At 45.1% G+C, this 16097-nt stretch overlaps 1 protein-coding gene across 3 annotated transcripts in view; it reads left to right on the top strand.

The window, feature by feature from the left end:
- The first annotated feature begins 1613 nt into the window (after positions 1-1613).
- rnf24 (ring finger protein 24) overlaps positions 1614-16097 on the top strand; it is a 632553-nt gene continuing 618069 nt past the window's right edge. The window contains exon 1 of one of the 3 annotated variants that reach the window (XM_078554280.1): positions 1614-1861. The gene's annotated coding sequence lies outside the window, so the exon portion shown is untranslated. Of the gene's footprint in view, positions 1862-2721; positions 2861-14222; positions 14269-16097 lie in introns of those variants that run through there. The other 2 variants (XM_078554265.1, XM_078554273.1) reach the window with 2 other exon arrangements.

Raw genomic sequence — 16097 nt, 5'->3', positions numbered from 1 at the left:
GGATTTCAATCTTGTATTTTTGTCTACTTACCTATTATCCCACTTTATCTTAATGCTTTTATAAGATTTTTGAGGTATTAAAATATTGTGATAAAGTTGTGTTACACAGTAGATATTGTAAATATATTGTAGTGAGAAGCACCAATCAGGAGGGTCTTCAGACTTGCTGATCCAGAAAACACAAATACAATTGTGAACCATTCAGTCTTTGTCCTCTGCCCTCTTAAAAGTTGCGTCACACAGAGTTACCTGAGGGCTCCAATGCTTCTCACTGACAGTGAAGACCTACGTTGTTCAATCATTCCACTTTGTTCCTCAGGAGTCATTTGATCTTTCTACCCTGTGGGATTGCTGATAAAATAGAATCCAATTACACCCCTTGTATGAAATAATTACGTTGAATAACACCACGCACTCAGGCAGGAGAAAGTCTTCTACTTCTCCTACAGCATGGAAAAGATCTTATTCAGTTTATCTGGGTTTCAAGTATTGAATCTTTCCTCCAAATATGAATTTACTGTCACTGCGTTCATGCGGGTGCAATGTGCAGAACAAGTTAATGAGGGCTGTCAGCCAAACAGCTTTTTTTTTACTCCCATTTTCAGTATTTTTATACCCGGTAAAGAGAAAAGTTCAAAGAAACTGACAAAAAAAAACAATCTTTTTTCAGTGTTCTGATGATTCCACCCCCCCCCCCCCAAGGATTGCACACAAGTTTGATCTTCAGTTCCTGAAGACTCCAGCCTCCAATCCTGGAGGGGTTGGCAACCCTCTCCTCAGGCGGCCCAGGACAAGTGTGTCCAAGCTTTACAAGAGGGCGCGCAACACAGGAAAAAGTCTGGTGCATTGGACCTCGTCGAGAGACTTGCGGCAAGGGGCCCGCCAGAATGATTTGGGGTGGGGGGGGGGGGGGGAAGAAGGATGTTAATGATATAAATGAGCCAGTTGAATGGAAAAATTCCTTCTCTCGAAGCTTTATGGACATAGAAGGTGTGACCCGTTTCGGGGTGTGAGGGAATGTGAACCTATAAATCGGTGTACTTTTTTTTTCCCCTTCTCTCTCTCCTCTCTCTCTCTCTCTCTCTCTCCCTCAGCCACACAGAACATTCCTGTTTGCTGACGCTGGTTCCTCGGGCTTCAGCGCAGAGCAGCCAGGGCCGCCCCGCGGTGGTGGTGGTGAAAGTCTTCACCAAAGGACAGGAGGGAGCAGCAAAAATCTTCCTTCACACCCACCCACACCCACAACAACAACCTCTCTCTCCTTCAAACCCCCACCCCAATACCCTAACAGAAATATATATATATATATATATAAATCAGGACAAAAAAAAAAGAGGGTGCAAGAAGAGGAGGGAAAAAAAAACCCAAGAAGCTCGTTCTTTTACCTCAGAAGCACAATTTTTATTTTATTTTATTTTTTTTTTTCTTTTTGTGTGGGGAATAATTCGAATCTAAAATTGAGGAGAAATCTTTGGGAACAGCACAAGTCCTTGTTCCCATGCTGGCGATCCCTTGGCTCTTATTCCCTGTTAACTGACTCTTGTCAATTACAAGGGGCCTCTTCAGGCTCCCGCCGTTAGGACATCTCCTCAGGAGCTGTCTGTGTGTGTGTGGGTGTGTGGGTGTGGGGGGAGTGGGGAGGGTGGGAATCACAACCACCTTCATTTTATAAACTGCTGCCTATTCCTTTTTTTTTTGAAAAAAAAAAGAAAATCACACTTTCTATTATTTTTTTTTAAAAAAAAAGTCAAAACAAAACCAAAAAAAAAACACACACACCACACCAAAAAAAATAGAGAGAAATTACTGCAGGCGAGAACGATTCATTTTGCTTTCAGGATACAGACGAGTGGCCCATTTGGTGAGTGTTCGGTTTGGTTTTTGTTTTAATCTTTAAAAAAAAATAATATTTTAACAGAAATAGTGTTTCATGGTCACACCGGGGTGAAGGGAGGGACGGTTATTATTCAGCGATCCTGTGTTTCTCGTTCCGTGATTATTTTATTCACTGACTGACTGTTTGTTTGTTTGTTTGTTTGGGTTTTTTTTTAAATAATAATAATAAAATAGCCCGGGGGGGGACACCACCAGACCCCCTACAAAATTATCCTGGTGATTTCAGTGTCCAGGTTTATTTTTGGGGGGGGGTAGAAAAATGAATAATTGTCTTTTATTTTTTTAAAAAACCCAGCTTTTAAATCTCCCTCGGATATTGATTTTTAAATCGCGCATTCTGTAATATTCCTGTATATTCGTTATTTTGCGAAAACTTTTGCGAAGAGAGGGGGGATAATACAACGTTGCATACATGCTGCAAAAATCTTCCCCTTTCCCCCCCCTCCCCTTTTCAGTCCATATGTGAGGGTGGGTGAGGGGGGGGGTGCAAGTAAGGTATTATTGTCTCGTTAGAGGATAAGGGCACCGTGTGTGGGGGGGTGGTGGGGGGAGGGAGGGGGGGGGGATCCTTGTCATTTTGCATTTAATAAAGGTGGAATATTCTGTAAGTGAGAGGAAGTTGCTCCCAGATTTATATCTTCTTTTGTATGGAGATTTCTTTTTTTTAAAAAAGGTTTATAGAGAGAACAGATTGTGTGGAGTGAGAGGGGAGAGAGAGAGAGAAAGAGAGAGAGAGAGAGAGACACAGACACTCCAGCCCATTCAAACCACTCGGAGGGCTGCGTCCCTCAACCAATCAATTGGTTTCTAGCCGGGGTCTCTCCCAAGTCTAAAAAAGCTTCTCCACACATTCCCCTGTGAGCTCTCTCTTCCCTCCTCCCTCCTCCCCACCACCTCCGCCGCCCAGCCAATCTTGTGGTTTAACGGAGTTTCTTCCAGACCGCAATCCAAGAACAATTGCAAGGTAGTAAATTATGCTGGAGGTATTTATTCTTGTGTTTTGCTTTGCCTGGGTCCTCTATGTGTTTCTCTCAGTGTTTAGAAGCAGTCGCTGAAAGGGTTGGCACTCTCTCTATATTATATGTATGTATGTATGTGTGGGTGGGTGGGTGGGTGTGGGTGTGAGGGTGCTGAGAGGCACCTGGCAGGCAGTGAAACTGACTCCTTCAGATTCCCCTGTACAGGCGGGAGCATATTTGAAATAACTTTTATCAGGTTCGCCCAGGCTCCTCCTTCTTGGAGTGTACGCGCGCCCCCAGTCCTTTTTTTTGTGTAGCTCCATGTGGTGTCCAGCCCCAGCGGCCTGACAGGGACTCCCCATGTGGGCCTCACACAGCGAAACTCCCCACCCTTGTGTTCCCCTCTGAAACTACTTGGCAGCAACTGAAAGGCATCGTTGGTTTCTCAGAACAGGAAAGTGATGGGGGTGGGGGGAAACAGAAAATGCTGGGAAAACTCAGCAGGTTCAACAGCATCTGTGGAAGAGATGCTCCCCAGATGCTGTCAGACCTGCTGAGTTTTCCCAGCATTTTCTGTTTTTTGTTTCAGATTTCCAGCATCTGCGATGTTTTGCTTTTAGGAAAGCTGTCCCAATGAAATGTCTGTCCTTTTGGTCACCGGTTTGTAGCATGCGTGAAACTCTATTCTTGCAGTGTTTTGCTTTAGTTGCATGTGTCTAGGTCTGTAGGACATGTACAGTTGTGAATGCAGTGCAGTCCTTATGGTGCTTGACTCATTTGAGGACATATACCCTCTAAAGAGGTTATGGGAATTTCAAATCAAATTTGAGCACACGGTTGGCATCTTGGTGCAGTATTGAGGGAGTGCTGCAGTGCCAGATGTGTCATCTTGCAGATGAGCCTTTAAACTGGAGCCCTATTGGGGGGATGTAAAAGATCCCATGCCACTATGAAGCTTGGAGAGGTTTCCCAGTGTCTTGACCGATATTCCTTTTAGCAACCACCACCAGGACACTTCGTTTGTTTGTGGGGCCTTGCTTTATGCCAATTGGCTGATATAGTGGCCGACCATAACAGCCGGCTGCAGTTCAGAAGGAATCCATAGTTTATGAAATGTTTTGGGACATCCTGAAAATGCAGTAAGGTGCTATAAAAATGCATCTTTTTTTCTTTTTCTTCATTTGGTCAGGGGATCTGGGTGTCACTGGCTGGCCAGAATTTATTACCCATCCCTAATTGCCCTTGAGAAGGTGGTGGTGAGCTGCCTTCTTGAACTACTGCAGCCCATGTGGTGTAGGTACACCCACAGTGTTGTTAAGGAGTGAGTTCCAGGGTTTTGACCCAATGACAGTGAGAAGATGGTGGTATAATTCCAAACCAGGATGGTGCGTGGCTTGGAGGGCCATCTATTTGCTGCCCTTGTTCTTCTAGGTGGTAGAGGTCCTGGGTCCAATATATTTTCTCTTGCCAGCTTTCTTATTCTCACGGTATTGGTTCCTTGCTGGGGTTTATATCCACGGCCAGTGAGTTCCCACTAATATTTCTGATCCCTCCTGTCAGAGGACCGAGTTAAGTAGAAAGGTTAGAAGAACTCGCACTCCAGCTTTGTCTTTTCTCCTCTCTCTAATGGCTGATGTAGATATAAAGCAGCAACTATGATTTTATGTCAAGGCGTCTAAGTCAGATAGTTGCATCAGGTGCAATGGAACGTACCACTGTGATGTCTCCTTGTATTTGTGGATTGGACATTGAGTTCTTCTGTTCTGGGTGACACAGTTGCACACTGGACAGTTTTTAATTTTCCACTTGTATTGTCCAGAGTTTTGGTCTCCTTATCTAAGGAAGGATGTACTTGCCAAAGAGAGAGTGCAACAGAGGTTCAGCAGACTAATCCCTGAGATGTCGGGATTATCTAATGAGAGAATGAGGAAACTGGATCTTTATTCTCTAGAGTTTCAAAGAATGAGAGGTGATCTCACAGGAACTTACAAAATTCCCACAGGACGTGACAGTGTAGATATAAATAGGATGTTTCCCCTGGCTGGTGAGTCTGGAACCAGGGGACGCAATCTCAGAATAAGGGGCCGGCCATTTAAGACTGAGGTGAGGAGGAATTTCTTCACTCAGAGGGTGGTGAATCTTTGGAATTCTCTACCCCAGAGGGCTGTGGAACATGTTCAAGACTAATGACATTAAAAGATATGGCAATATAGCGGGAAAGTGGCATTGAGGTCGATGATCAGCCATGATCTAATTGAATGGGGGAGCAGGGTCAAGGGGCTGAATGGCCTACTCCTGCTTCCATGTTCCAATGTTCCATTTGTGTACTGGGTATCCGCATCGATGGTTCGTGCGGATGATGCTTAGCATTACCCATGAGCTTCATGGAACACCAAAGCCACAGGGATCTTCTGCATTGGATCTTTCACAAGCTGTGGCTTTCTGTGAGGTCCATTCAGCTCGCAAGCTTCATCAGGGTTGCACCTGCATTTCAAAGGTCCCAAAGAGCTTGCTGCACTTTAAGTGGTGTTGAGGAACCAATCACCCAAGTACCAGCTCTCTCTGACAGTAAGGTAGTGTGCTTAGCAGCCACAGGATGGGTCACTGTATCTTTACCCCGAACATGTTCACAGCCTTGTGTGTCCTGTACTATCGGACTCAGCTTTGCAGCGCTAAGTAAGTGTATATCTAATGATTGCAGGTATAAAACTGAGTTAAAAACACATTGACTAATGATGTAGAAAGACACTAATATAGTAAAAACTTGTGCGCAGATCACAGAAAGAACAGCAGACAAAGCCTCAGATTGAAACGGATGCTGCAGGGTCCAGTACAGCACGTGGCATGCAGGCAATCTGCTCGTGCTGTTTGCAGCATTGGTTTGGCCGCTTTTTAACTGACAAGGGTCTCTGCCTGAAACAGGCATTAGGCGAATTGCCTGTGTAAGTCAGGGTCCAAACACTACTTTCAAGTCCTTTTGCCAAACTGAGGGTGTCTCTGCAGCATTCTCTGGACTATTAGGCCAGCCTTCTGCATCACTAGTTTAATGGCATAACCATTACAGCTACTGTAACCAAACCTAGGGCATGAGGAAGGGAGGTGATGGCATAGTGGTATTGTTACTGGGCTAGTAATCCAGAGATGCAGGATAATCCTCTGGGGAGCTGGGGTTTGAATCCTGCTACAGCAGATGCTGGAATTTGAATTCAATGAAAATCTGGAATTAAAAGTCTATTGATCACCATGAAATGATTGTTGTAAAAACCCATCTGATTCATTAATGCCCTTTAGAGAAGGAAAATCTGCTGTCTTACCTAGTCTGAGTCAGATAATTATATCAGGAGTAATGGGATGTATTTGTGGATTGGACATTGAATCCTTGTGTTCTGGGTAACACAGTTGCACACTGGACAGTTTTTAATTTTCCATTTGTATTGTCTACAGTTTTGGTCTCCTTATCTAAGGAAGGATGTACTTGCCAAAGGGAGTGCAACAGAGGTTCAGCAGACTAATCCCTGGGATGTCCGGATTAGCCTACATGTGACTCCAGACCCACAACAATGTGGTTGACTCTTAAATGCCCTCTGAGCAAGAGCAATTAGGGATGGGCAATGAATGCTGGCCTGGCCAGTGACACCCACATCCCGTGAATGAATTTTTTAAAAAGGCAGTCGTTCTGAAGACATGCCGACATGGGCAGTAGATTTCACGTGGGCAGGGGGTTGATTCCGACGGGCAGGGTTTATAATGAGATGCTGAAGTATTGAAATTAGGTTCCCGATGTGCAGCGGCGGGAAACGCAGACTGCCATTGAACGTGTGTGGAATGTATTAAGCAGAGTGGCAGTTAGTATGGAAACATTTAACAGCAAGGCAGAAAGATGCTGAGGGCATGAACAATCGGGAGGTATCAGCCTCTGGGATTGGCCGTGTACTTTCCTATAATTCTTTGTAAGAATTTAGTTTATTTTATTATAGTCTGATGATGGAGTCAGGTGCACATGATTCACTGTTAGGTCAGCACAGTGGTTAGGGTTAAAATTGCACTCTGCTATATATGTTATGGACGTGATAAGACATTAATGATTTCCTTGGTGTGTTGCTTTAGCAAAGGCATTACCAGATTTAAAGTTAACTCATTCGTTACTTATTCGTGGTGCTCCTATTGGACCACGTAAGATTCTGAGGGGACTTGACAGGGTAGATGCTGAAAGAATGTTCCCCTCCACCCTCTCCATGGGGGAATCTAGAACTAGGGTGCACAGTTTCAAAATAATGGCTGGGATTTTCTGGCCCTGTCACAGTGGGACCAGCCACTGGAGATTCGGCAGCCCAGCTAAAAACCCATTGACTTTTGGAGGGACCGGATGATCCCGGTGGTGGGTAGGGCCGGAAGATCCCATTGTCTGGGTCTAATGGATCTCCCTTTTAAGACAGAGATGAGGAGGAGTTTCTTTTCTCTCAGAGTCATTAATCTTTGGAATTCTCTTCCACAGAGAGCAGTGAAGGCTAGGTCATTGAGTATATTCAAGGTTGAGTTAGACAAACTTTTGATCTACAAGGGAGTCGAAGGTTATGAGGGGTAGGCAGGCAATTGGAGTTAAGGCCACAATCAGATCAGCCATGATCTTATTGAATGGCAGAGCAGATTCATAGGGCTGAATGGCCGACTGAGGCTCCAACTTCCTATCATCTTACTAAATATTGCATGAAGCAATTTTAACCCTTTCTCTGGTTCAGTTATCTTTCGAGGGCAGTGCCTCACAAATGGAGCCATTAGGAGATAGATTGTATTAGCATTGCCCAAAAGGTCTTGGAAGGATGAAAATGTAGGTTCAGTCAGAGTCAGCAGGTTATTGGTTCAAGTCCCACTCCAGGGAATTAAGTTGGCACTTTACTGCAATATCTCTGACTCACTCACACCCCCGACATCTGTCGGATTCTCCCTTCAATGTGCTACACTGTCGGAGGTGCCATCTTTGGGATGAGATATTGAGCCGAAACCCCCTCCGCCCTCTCGGGTTGACCTAAAAGATCTATTCGAAGAAGACCAGGAGAGTTCTCCCGGTCTGCAGGCCAATGTAAATCCTTCATTCTGTGACTTAAATTTTGTCTGAGGGTGTCCCTCTGCAGAAATTGTCAGTGATTAGTGTGAGACAGTGAGACCCTAACGCTGGGCCAACTTGTCTACGCATGGAACACGTAACAATTTTACTGGGTGTTGCTTTCAACTATGTAAACTATTGGGCAGGCTGCCCGAACTGTAGGTCCATCTCCATCAATAGTGTTCCTGCACAGTATACGGGGTGAGGCAGTTTCTGGCTGCTATAGCCTATCGGCAGTTCTCCATGGACACCGCTCATGAGGGATATTAGCCTTTGAAACCAGCCTTGCTGTGCTGTTGGCCTGGCTCCAAGCAATTGCTCCAGCCAATCGTGCACCTCACCGAATTTGACGTACCATCAATCTCTGAGAGATGCCTGGTAGATTGGGTTCCACTCTGGCATTGTCCTGGACTCTCCTGAAATTAGAGATTAATCTCCTGCTTGTTGCTGTGAGAAAACCACATGATGGCGTTAAGGAACAGTTTCATTTTCTTTATAACTATTAAACCAAAATATTCAAAGAAAATGAAACTGTTAATAGTTACAAAGCAAAATGTTGGAGCTGGGAAAAGAAGGCTGGATGGGGCAGTAGGAGACGAGAGGCCTTATGATAGAACATCAGGAATACCTCCAACCAGAATGGGCAACCCTACTGGTGAGAGCAAGGGAAATAGTGCTCGAGTTGTTCCTCTGTCATACAAACCTTGCTCTGAAAGAGTTAAATGACACTGGCGTTCAAACTTGTTGGGTAAGCTTGTTGTTGAAGAGGGCAGAGCCAGATCTGAATCTTAATACATAGTCCGGTCCCTTGTTGTGCAGAGGAATTGCAGTGCTGTGCCACTTTCTAAGGATGAGCTTTCCCGACATCAGGTTGTGCTCCAGGCAATGAAGTTACCTGTGAGTGAGATACACAGGTGAGTGTTGAGAAGAAGACACATGTACGCAGTGCTGGCCAACCTAATATTGCTGTGCTTGCCATTGTCTTTTAGAGAATCAGGAGCCCCCCCAGCTCATGTGTCTGGGGTTGGGAGAGCATTGACCAGCTTTTGCCTGCATGAGTCCAGAATTCTGTTAAATGAACAAACAGGAAGTATTGCTGAAATCAGGGGGAGCATAACTGACAAATATTTCTTTTAAAAGCGCCTTTTTGTGTATATACCACAGAGTAATGCCGGTAACATTGGAAATGATGGGGCAGTGAGTAACCAAAGCTTTTATAAAGGTCCTTTTGTGTTGTTAAGAGTGCTGTCAAAGGCAGATGTAGTATTGTCAACACCATTCTCCATGGTAAAGATCTGCATCAACAAAAATTTACATCAGAGGTAAAAATGTTTTTTTTCCCCTCGAGGGCTCTTTTTGAGGAAAACATACTGCCTAGTTTAATTTTTTTTTATTTCTGGGATCTATTTTTTGGCTTTTGGAGGCTGCTTTTTCATTTTCACGAACTGAGTCCTAGGGTGGAATCCTCTCAGATTTGCACTAAGTGCGGTAGCAGGTGGGAAAATGGACGTTTTATCCGCCGGCCTCAATGGCGGCTTTTCGTGCTGTATCATCCCATTCCCACCTCATTAATTATGCGGCGACAGGAAACACGCTGGATCACTGGTTAGCGGCTTCCGATTTGCCCATCAAGCTGTTACCTCACGCAGGGCACCGTATTTAAACTGCTGCCTTGCGCACACTTCTGGGTGGCGAAAGTGGAGTGGTATTGTTGCTGGAGTAGTAATCCAGACACCCAGGGTAATGCTCTGGGGACCTGGGTTCAAATCCCACCACGGCAGATGGTGGAATTTGAATTTGATAAAAATCTGGATTTAGAAGTCTGATGATGACTATTAAACCATTGTCGATTGTCGTAAAAACCCCTCTGGTTCACTAATGTCCTTTAGGGAAGGATAGCTGCCGTCCTCGCCTGGTCTGGCCTACATGTGACTCCAGACCGAGCAAGCCGCTCAGTTGTATCAAACCGTGACTAAGTCTTGAAAAAGGAATGAAACTGGATGGACCAACCGACATCGACCCAGGCACCGGAAAGGACAACAGCAAACTCAGCCCTATCCACCCTGCAAAGTCCTCCTTACTAACATCTGGGGGCTAGTGCCAAAATTGAGAGAGCTGTCTCACAGACTAGTCAAACAACAGCCTGACGTAGTCATCCTCACGGAATCATATCTTACAGATCATGCCCCAGACACCACAGTGGTATACAGTCGGGAGGGAGTTGCCCTGAGAGTCCTCAATATCGACTCCGGACCCCATGATGTCTCATGGCATCAGGTCAAACATGGGCAAGGAAATCTCCTGCTGATTACCACACACCACCCTCCCTCAGCTGATGAATCAGTGCTCCTCCATATTGAGCATCACTTGGAGGAAGCACTGAGGGTGGCAAGGGCGCAGAATGCACTCTGGGTGGGGGACTTCAATGTCCATCCATCCAGAGTGGCTCAGTAGCACCACTACTGACCGAGCTGACTGAGTCCTAAATAATATAGCTGCTAGACTGGGTCTGCGGCAGGTGGTGAGGGAACCAACAAGAGGGAAAAACATACTTGACCTCATCCTTACTAACCTGCCTGCCGCAGATGCATCTGTCCATGACAGTATCGGTAGGAGTGACCACTGCACAGTCATTGTGGAGACGAAGTCCCATCTTCACATTGAGGATACCCTTCATCGTGTTGTGTGGCACTACCACTGTGCTAAATGGGATAGATTTCAAACAGATGTAGCAACTCAAGACTGGGTGTGAGGCGCTGTGGACCATCAGCAGCAGCAGAATTGTACTTGAACACAATATGGAACCTCATGGCCTGGCATATCCCCCACTCTACCATTACCAACAAGCCAGGGGTTCAATGAAGAGTGCAGGAGGTCATGCCAGGAGCAGCACCAGGCATACCTAAAACTGAGGTGTCAATCTGGCGAAGCTATAACACAGGACTACTTGCATCCCAAACAGCATAAGCAGCAAGTGATAGATAGGTCTAAGCGATCCCACAACCAACAACTCAGATCTAAGCTCTGCAGTCCTGCCACATCCAGTTGTGAATGGTGATGGACAAGTAAACAACTCACTGGAGGAGCTGGCTCCACAAATATCCCTATCCTCAATGATGGAGGAGCCCAGCACATCAGGTGCAAAAGTTAAGGCTGAAGCATTTGCTACAACCTTCAGCCAGAAGTGCCGAGTGGATGATGTATCTCGGCCTCCTCCGGAGGTCCCAGCAACACAGATGCCAGTCTCCAGCCAATTTGATTCACTTCACATGATATCAAGAAACGGCTGAAGGCACTGGATACTGCAAAGGCTATGGGCCCTGACAATATCCAGCAATAGTACTGAAGACTTGTGCTCCAGAACTTGGCGCGCCCCTAGACAACCTGTTTCAATACAGCTACAACACTGGCATCTACCTGGCTACATGGAAAATTGCCCAGATATGTCCCGTACACAAATGCAGGACAAATCCAACCTGGCCAATTAATGCCCTATCAGTCTACTCTCGATGATCAGTAAAATAATGAAAGGGGTCATCAACAGTGCTATCAAGCAGCACTTGCTTGGCAATAACCTGCTCACTGACACCAAGTTTCTGTTCCACCAGGGCCACTCAGCTCCTGACTTCATTACAGCCTTGGTTCAAACATAGACAAAGGAGCTGAACTCCCGAGGTGAGGTGAGAGTGATTGCCCTTGACATCAAGGCAGCATTTGACCAAGTGGTTTTAAGGAGCCCTCGCAAAACTGGAATCGGGGGAAAACTCTCCACTGGTTGGAGTCATATCTAGCACAAAGGAAGATGGTTGTGGTTGTTGGAGATCAGTCATCTCAGCTCCAGGACATCACTGCAGGAGTTCTTCAGGGTAGTGTACTCAGCCCAACCATCTTCAGCTGCTTCATCAATGACCTTCCTTCCATCATAAGGTCGGAAGTGGGGATGTTTCCTGATGATTTCACAATGTTCAGTACCATTTGCGACTCCTTAGATACTGAAGCAGTCCATGTCCAAATGTATCAAGACCTGGACAATTCCCACCAAACTGGATGGCAAATTGGATCCAGAATTGTCTGAGTGGCAGGAAGCAGAGGGTGATGGTTGAGGGATGTTTTTGTGACTGGATGCCTGTTTCCAGTGGGGTTCCACAGGGATCGGTGTTGGGTCCCTTGCTGTTTGTGGTATATATAAACGATTTAGACTTGAATATAGGAGGGTTGATTAGTAAGTTCGCGGATGATACGAAAATTGGTGGGGTTGTAAATAGTGAGGAGGATAGCCTTAGATTACAGGAGGATATAGACCAGCTGGTCAGATGGGATGATCAGTGGCAAATGGAATTTAATCTGGATAAGTGTGAGGTGCTGCACTTGGGCAGGACAAACAAGGCACGGGAATACACGATGAATGGTAGGACCCTGGGAAGTACTGAGGATCAGAGGGACCTTGGTGTACATGTCCACCGGTCCCTTACGGTAGCGGGATAGATAGATAGATAAGGTGGTTAAGGCATATGGGATACTTGTCTTTATTGGACGAGGCAAAGAAGATAAGAGCAGGGAGGTTATGCTGGAACTGTATAAAACGCTGGTTAGGCCACAGCTAGAGTATTTCGTGCAGTTCTGGAATCCGCATTATAGGAAGGATGTGATTGCACTGGAGAGAGTGCAGAGGAGATTTACCAGGATGTTGCCTGGGCTGGAGAGTTTTAGTTATGAGGAGAGATTGGATAGACTGGGGTTATTTTCCCTGGAGCAGAGGAGATTGCGGGGGGGACATGATTGAGGTGTATAAAATTATGAGAGGCATAGATAGGGTAGACAGGAAGGAACTTTTCCCCTTGGTGGAGGGATCAATAACCAGAAGGCATAGATTTAAGGTAAGAGGCAGGAGGTTCTGAGAGGATGTGAGGAAGAATTTTTTCACCCAGAGGGTGGTGAGAATCTGGAACTCACTGCCTGTGGGGTGGTAGAGGCAGAAACCCTCATAACATTTAAGAAGTATTTGGATGTGCACTTGCCATGCCATGGCATAGAAGGCTATGGGTCTGGTGCTGGAAAATGGGATTAGAATAGTTAGACACTTGTTTGACTGACGCAGACTCGAGGGGCCGAAGGGCCTTTTTCTGTGCTGAAGACCTCTATGACTCTGAGAGATGCAGTGGTTTTTGTCAAAGTTCATCCCAAGTAGCTCCATGGCCCAAGACTCTGCTCCACGAGCTGTTCCCAGGGATGTACAGGAGATAAACATCAGCTCCGGCTGGAGGACCATCAAGTGGTGAAAGACCCTCTTTGGTCTGCCTGAGACTTGTTGCTCGACCGAGTTTTGCAAACTGGCACATTCCAAGGTCCAGCACTGTGTGTTGAGGGACACACTAAAGCTTGGGGCAGCCGCCACAGAGGCATGATGAGGAAAGGTCGCAGTCCAATGCCTTTGAGCTATTGTACATGAGGCCTGGAAACTGTGTAGAATCCCTCGGGCTGTATACCTGACCAGGGATGTACATTGCAAATGTCAAGAGCTGGGACAGCTCAGAGTGGAACATGCTGTATGGGAAAAAAAGCTGAACTCCATTGTACTCTGTAATTATCAATTTGAAATGTTTTTGCCCTCAGGCTGTATGCCTGAGGTGAAAAGTACAATTGTATTGAGGCACCTTAGAGTGGATGCTGTATGGGGGAAAGTTAAATTTTATTGCGCTCTCTGCAATTTTTTGATTTGAAATGTTTTGTAATGTACTTTTACAAATTTTATGAATAAAGTAAATTTTTGGAAAAAAAATTGTCATATCTCCCTGCAATGGGGTGGTTAACTCAGTTGGTTGGATGGCTAGTGTGTGGATCAGATTAACACGAGCAGCATGGGGTTCAATCCCCATTCTAGCTGAGGTAGACTTGCGACCTGCCTCATAGTGAAAAATCAGAGCATTTTGCTGTGATTCGGTGAATAATTGTCAAGGGCCTACCTTTGGGCAGGGAGCTGAAGAAGAATGGCTTCTGCCTCTCCACGTCATGTCTCTGGTGACTTCATCCTGCACCCCCCCCCACTCCACCCCGCAATACCTGGTTTGGCTGTCTTTGGGTAGAGTGGGCTTGGTGGCTGGAGTCACCTTTTCTCTCTCTGGAGCTCTTAGCTCAGAAGACTGGAGCACAAGACCTGCACCAAGACCAGATACGCTGTCACAAGATTAGCACTTTCTGTTTATTCTACAAACAGGGATGTTGACATTTTATTACTTTTGCTTTCTGTTTGTCTCGAGATTTCACCTTAGAAAGACTGACACAGTCTCTTTCTCCAAATGGAACGTTGCGGTAAGACAGAGGTTGTGTTATTAAACTAATATCTTTGTAGGCCAATACAGAGGGCAGTTGATAAAGAACTGGAGTGAGTCACATATGTTCAGACCAGGAAAAAAATGGCAGATCTTTCCCCTAAAGGGCAGCAAGGAAGCAGCTGGGATGTTACAAAAACCCATGGTCACTTTTGCTGATACTAGCTTTTTATTAAAATTGAGTTAAAATTGAGATTTGAGCTCAGCTTCTACTACAGTGTCGGACCAGACCTCTGGTTTGCTAGTCTGGTAACATAGCCACACCCAAAGCTGGAAAGCAAGTGGAGCGAAAGCAGACAGGGTTGACGGAGTACTGAGCGTACAGCAGAGAAGATGTCAGGGTGGATTGCTCACAATCTAAGGAAGAAGTGTTTCAGGTGAGAATGATGGTGAAGGGGCTGGTGGAGATTCAAACTGACAACCTAAGTTAGCCTACCGCTCCCACCCCAGCTAGACTCAAAGGTGACATTATGGTGACCTAAACCACAACCACCTTCTGACAGTTCTTGATAAGCTACATGGTGAGGGAAGCAGTAGTTATATTGCTTGATGGAGTCAGTTATTTATGTCTGGATATACCATATGTTTAGCTTGTACTCTGCAAGATAAACCATATGTTTAGCTTGTACTCTGCAAGATAAACCATATGTTTAGCTTGTACTCTGTGAGATATGGCATACATTTACCTTGTGCTATGTGAGATATACCATATGTTTAGCTTGTACTCTGTGAGATATGGCATACGTTTACCTTGTACTCTGTGAGATATACCATATGTTTAGCTTGTACTCTGCAAGATATACCATATGTTTACCTTGTACTCTGAGAGATATACCATAGGTGTACATTCTGCTCTGAAAATTTTTTAAATTATTCTTGAAAATGCCAAAAGAAAAAAAATAATTTGCATTTATATAGTGCCTTTCATGGCCACCAAATGTCACAAAGCGCCTTACAGTCTATGAAGTACTTTTGAAGTGTAGTCACTGTTGTAATGTGGGAAATGTGGCAGATAATTTGCACACGGCAAGATCCCACAAAAAACAATGCAATAATAACCAGATATTCTGTTTTGCGATGTTGATTGAGGGATAAAAATTGGCCAGGACGCTGGGGATATCTCCCCTATTCTACTTCAAAATAGTGCCATGAAATCTTGTGCAATCTTCCAGAAAGGCAGACAGGGGGGGCCTTGGTTTAATATTAGGTCTGAAAGAGGGTGCCTCAGACAGTGCAGGACTCCTTTAGTACTGTGCTGAGAGCAATCCATCCTGACAGTTAAATAGCCAAGCTGTGATTTGGATTGTCAGCGCTGCAGTGAGCTTGGACCTCAGATCCCAACTATTAAACATGAAACATTTTGAAGGATGCCCGGGAGGGTTTGTGCAGTCTTAGTGCATTTAAATGGTTTGCAAACTGTCCAGGAAGACCAGTAAAAACTGCTTGGCAGCACTGATAAAGTTGGGGAATAAATACATCTGAAATGGAAACTGAACTGTGAATGTGGGTGTCGTAGCAAATTATGTCATGGGGGTGTCATTTATTCCAGTTGCAGAAATGAATTTTTTTTTCTAATATCCAGAACTGCAATTAATATTTACAAATAATAGTTACAGAAACCGAGCTCAATTACAAAGCAGAGCCAGCTGTCCGTTGCTTGACAACTGATTAAGATTGTTAATTAAACATTCTTGATCTCAGTCGGCTCCATGTGTGCAATGAGGCTCTTCAGCTATCAGAGACATGTACTGAAGTGTTTCCACCTACTTAATAATGTTTTCTTTGCTGTTTTACAAATCTTTCAAATTT

This window comes from Cetorhinus maximus, chromosome 1 (genome assembly GCF_964194155.1).
Source record: "Cetorhinus maximus chromosome 1, sCetMax3.hap1.1, whole genome shotgun sequence".
Classification (NCBI taxonomy): Eukaryota; Metazoa; Chordata; class Chondrichthyes; order Lamniformes; family Cetorhinidae; genus Cetorhinus; species Cetorhinus maximus.
Note: the sequence above shows the minus strand (reverse complement) of the source record. Positions and strands in the feature narration are given on the sequence as shown.